The sequence below is a fragment of the Elephantulus edwardii genome, unplaced genomic scaffold (genome assembly GCF_000299155.1).
Source record: "Elephantulus edwardii isolate Elephantulus edwardi_28Jun2011 unplaced genomic scaffold, EleEdw1.0 scaffold00008, whole genome shotgun sequence".
Lineage (NCBI taxonomy): Eukaryota > Metazoa > Chordata > Mammalia > Macroscelidea > Macroscelididae > Elephantulus > Elephantulus edwardii.
In genome coordinates, this window is record NW_006399758.1 from 10,147,045 (window position 1) to 10,152,370 (window position 5,326).

Here is a 5,326-nt window from a genome sequence, read left to right on the forward strand (position 1 = left end):
TGAGCCTCAGTCCATATTGAAGGCTGCAGTCCTTGACCCTCTGCAGTAAGTGCATGAGGTCCTCCTCAGTTTCAGTGAGCAAGGTTCAAAAAATAATCGGAAACCTTATTGGCTTTAACTTGCTTTTATAAATGTCCTAAGCAATCTTAAGCTAAATATTATTTTCAATACAAAACCCCAATAATTTTTTAATAACTTGGCATCTGATCTCTGTAGTTTATGTGTACACATTAGGTTGTCTCTAACTAGGAAATCAGATTAGTTAACACATTAAGTGTTAATATAAGTAAAGGCAACAACTAATCAATCACCTTGTAACAGAAACAATGCAACAATTTCAAGTATTGGAGGCATTAGTACCAACACACTAATGCAGTGCTCTGCTACAAAGGATGAGACAAATACATTTACTGGATTGTTTTCTGACTGCAGCTGCCCTGTGGCCACCCAAACAAGGATTTCTCCTAAAGGAGAGCTGTAGCACACTTCAATCAGGTTCAATCAGTGCTTAACATGGGCCAACACTTTTGGGTTTCTTCCCCACCACCTCCTACACTGTGCACTGGTACTGTATTATTAAAACCTTAAGTACCTGGAATTTATGCTTCAGATCAAGAGAGTATTTGAGTAATTTCCAAGGATGTATAGCTCTTTGTGTAAAGAAAGTTATTTAAACAATGTGATGCATCAGGTACTAGCAAACACAGAGCTGTGATCTGGACACTCATCCCTAGGTGGTCTCTAAGTTAGGCACATGTGAAATGCCAAAAGATGTACACAGCTTATCTGTGAAGTTTACAGGGCTACAAAACTCAGGGAGTGACTACTTTTCCATTAACCTAACCACCTACATAGAGCACACAAAATTACAAGACTCTGGAAGGCATTACAGATGGATAATTAATAGGTAATTACAAAATGGGTAAGTTACAAAATATTGGCAATACAGTACTCGTAAACACAGCAGAACCCTATCTTGTTGGAATTATAGATTATTTTGGTGAAAAGTTTCTCTTGAAAAATCTCACCAAAATACCAGATCAAAACACTGTGGTTTTAACAGAATAACTGAGGCAAATAAATATTGCTTTGAAAAGTCACATTTTTTCCCTTTAAAGTGAGTTTCTCAGTGCGTGCTTTTGAGTGTGGGCAGCCTGTGGACTCCGAGTGCCTTGACCTTGTTGTGGGGTTGGTCAAAGCCCAGCAGAATTCCCACAACCCGTAAGCTTCACCCTTTAATTTTAGGAGACTTGATAATGGCGTTATCAATTTCAGTGCACTTTTTCAATAATCGTTACATTTACACAAAAACACTCGATACCTCAGAGTTAGACTGTCATCAAACACTATTTTTTTCCAATGATCCCTTGGTTTGAAACCCTGCCCCTCTTTGTTTTTATGAAAGTCACATAGACGTTCTCCAGCTTACTTAAAAAAAAGTCCACCTAAAATAGAGTTGTAGTTCTGAAATAACCGCTAACTACACTGCTGGCGTGGAGACTTGGGGCCTGCCGCTGTGCCTCGTGTCACTGTCATTTCTCTGCAAAGGCTGCCACTGCCATCGACATCCTTATGCTTCCTCTAGCAGAGGCCGTAAATTCTTCAGTCTCAGCGTTTAATTTGTTCCTTACCGATTTCATGGCTTCTCGGCCTTTACTAGCGTTGGAAGACATGGTACGCGCCATCAGGCTTTCCAGGTAGCTGCGGAGGCGGAAGGCCCTTCACGGTGATGATGGCTTCCTGCGTGAGAATCGTTTTGCCCGGGTGCTGAGGATGGGGCGGGCTTGCAGATGAGCGTCTGAGACGTCCACGGAGACCACATTTGTAAAGGAAATGTTAGTGCATTTCAGGTCCATCGTTTTCTCTTCAGGTTCAACTCAGAATCTATGTCTTTGTTCGAGCTGCGCCCAGAAGAGATGGCACCACAGAGGGCAAGTCCCACTCTGTGCTCAGAAGATGCTGACTGTGCAGCTTGCCCGAGGGGCTCCATGTGCCTGTGCAGGACGCCGATGCCCACCACACTGGGGTTCATCAGGCTGGGGTACTTCTGCATTGCAGCAGTTGTCACCATTTCCTAGGGGTGGTCGAAGACATGCTCAGAGGGCCAGATCTTCATGGTGCTGGCGACCTGCGTGACCATCTGGAGGCGCCCAGGGTTGTATCTTTCTCTATATCTATTCAAAATAGATTCTGAGCAAATCATTTCAGAAGCTGGACTGTATGAAGAAGAATGTTGCATCGGAAATAGAAGAAGACTCATCAACACACTACTTTATGCAGAAAGTGTTTGCAGAAAGTGAATTAGACCTGAAGCATTTACAGAAGAAGATCAAAGACTACAGCCATCAATATGAATTACACCTCAAAATCAAGAAAACAAAAATTCTCACCACTGGATAAATAAGTAACATCATCATAGATGGAAAGAAGATTGAAGTCGTCAGGCATTTCCTTTTACTTGGATCTACAATCAATACCAGTGGTAGCAGCAGTTAAGAAATGAAAAGAACACCATACTGTTTTGATTACTACTACTGTGTAGTAGGTTTTGAGGTCAGGGAGTGCTATGCTTCCTACTATTCCACTGCTCAGAATATAACCTGAGAAAATGAGAACTGAGACAGAGACTTGTACACCAATGCTCATAGCAGTTTTATTCACCATTGCAAAAACATGGAAACAGCCCAGATGTTCAACAACAATTGAGTGGATTGAGAAATTATTGTACATTCATACAGTAGAATAGTATGTGGCATGCAAGAGCAATGTCTTTATTACCAAGCTTGGGAAGGACTTGAGAGCATTATGCTGCGTGAACTGACTCAGTCCCACAAAGGCAAACATTGTATAAAACCACTATGTAGAATGAATATGAGGATGGGGTGGGGGAGGCAGGGGTGGAAGCAGAGGGGTGAGAATGTGTGTGCAGGAGCTGTGGATTAATTATAGGGTTATACAATTTGATGGGGGTAGTGAGGAAAACTGGAAGAATCTGATCTGAAAAATAATGTATTTGAATTTTGTAAATCAACTAGTGTAGTACAAAAAAAAAAAAAAGAAGAAAAAGAAAACTAAAGAGAAGTGGCCTTAGGCATTTCTGATGTCAAGGACCTCTTTAAAGTGCTAAAGTTTGAAGAAGTCAGTTTAAAGATTACCAGGTACTTAACTCAAGTTTGGTACATGCAGTCAATTCATATATATTTGAAAGTTGGGCAATGAATAAGGAAGACCAAAGAAGAATTGAAGATTTTGAACTGTGAAAATGGTGAAGAGAATTGAAGAGTCAGCGGATTTCCAAAAGAACAAATAGATTTGTCTTGGAGGAAGAGCACCTTGGTGCTCCTTAGAGGCAAGGAAGATGAAACTGTCTCACATACTTTGAGCATGCTGTCAGGAGGGACAGGTCCTTGGAAAAACGCATTATATTGTCAACAGTGGAGGGTCAGTGAAAGAAAGGTCCTCAAGGAGGTGGCTTGACATTGTTACTGCAACAATGGGTTTGAACATGACAGAGACTGTGGAAACGGCAGAGGATAGAGCAAAGTTCCGATCTGTTGTGTAGATAGTTGTTATAAGCCGTAGTGAACTGGAGGGCACCTAACAACAATAACAGATTTGTAATGTTTTCACAGCCAGAAATTTGATTTCGTTAGCCTCTTGTATTTTTAATACATATTTCAAGAGATTTTGAATTTATAATTTCCTTTATGATTCTCCTTTTATGTGAATACTTATTATGGTAGCTTTTCTGCTGATATCTTTCAAGCTTTCAGTGTATGTTCATTTACATAATTGCTTTGTCTCTAATAATGTTTGCAAGAACATTTTCTCATTATACTGACCTATACTGCCTGTATTCTTTCTAAGGCTTCTGTAACTGCTCTTCTCAAAGAAGTGTGCTTTTATTTTTATTTCTTTGTTTCTTTTTTTTAACAAATGCCCAGAGCACTCGAGTCTAGGCTTATCTGCGGTGGAACAGTGAACAATTACCATTCCACTGAAGCTTGCTGTCTTAAATTCATTTTTAGATTACTGAAAAAATGGGGTGGGAGGAAGTTTAATAGCCAGGTCCTCTTTTGGAGAAGATTAGAGAAAGAACCTACACATCTTTTCCTGAAAGGTTATCTTGCCTGAAGGAAATGGTAGTGATTGAAAGAAAAGGCCTCTCTCATGTCTCCTGTGGGTCCTGAGTGCATTTTAATCCTAATTAAAGAAGAAGTCCAAGAGCGTCTGTCCAGACGGAGCCGATTAGAGCCGCAGCTCCATATGGAGCACATTGAACGTTACTCCTGCAGCTGTGGAGCATTATAGCATGAAACACACACTTTAAACATCTTGATACTAAACACAAATCAAAAAAAGGGTTTCTTGCACTCTGCCTTAGTCCCCTAGTAAAAGATTTCCTCTTATCTCGAGCCTTGGGATAATGATGCATTTTTATGCAATTTTGAATAGTTAGTATGCCTGGTTGTACTCCTGGGAGAGGACATGGTGATGAGTTTCAGATCTTTATCTGTGGACTAGGAGCCTAGATTAACATTGACTATGGGGAGCTCAGATTGATATGGTGACCACAGTAATGGGCTCAAGTGTATCAGAGAAGGTGAGGATGGCATAGGAAAGGGCAGGATTCAGGGATGTTATTCATAGGGTTGCTATGAGTTGGACTCAACTTGATGACACTTAACAGCACAATGACAACATTGGGGAGCTCTTGTGCCTTATCCCAAAGGATCATGAATCAAATCCACATGCTGCTCCATGAGATAAAGATGGACAATCTCCTCTCATGTGATTTGCTGCCTCTGAAAACCCACTGCAAGCTGAGCTAGGAGTTGGTTCAGACTTGACGGTACAAAACAACAGAGACATCAAAATAAGACAAGGTTCAGATCTGTTGTTCACAGGATCACTGTGAGTCACAGTTAACTCAATGGCACATAACAATAACAACAACAACAACAGCAACAGAGGCAAGAGATTTATATATTTTCACCATATCTATTCAATTTGTATAATGATAAATAATCCAAGAAGCTGGGTGATATGAAGAAGCACAAAGCATCAAGATCAATAAATTATCAACCTGTGATATGAAAGTAGCACGACCTTGCTTTGAGAAAGTGAACAGGACTTGAGGCACTTACTGAAGATCAAAGACTGCAGTGTTCAGTATGGATTATACCTCAATATCAGGAATACAAAATCCTTATAGTGGTACCCATGGGCAACATCAACAAAAATGAGAAAATGCTGAACTTGTCAATTCTGTCATTTAAACTGGACTAGCAATCAACTGGAATGCAGTCTTTGATATGAATTTCAT

At 40.4% G+C, this 5,326-nt stretch overlaps 1 pseudogene; it reads right to left on the bottom strand.

Moving 5' to 3' along the window:
- Positions 1–1,532: 1,532 nt before the first annotated feature.
- On the bottom strand, positions 1,533–2,116 carry LOC102866254 (annotated as a pseudogene).
- Positions 2,117–5,326: the final 3,210 nt, after the last annotated feature.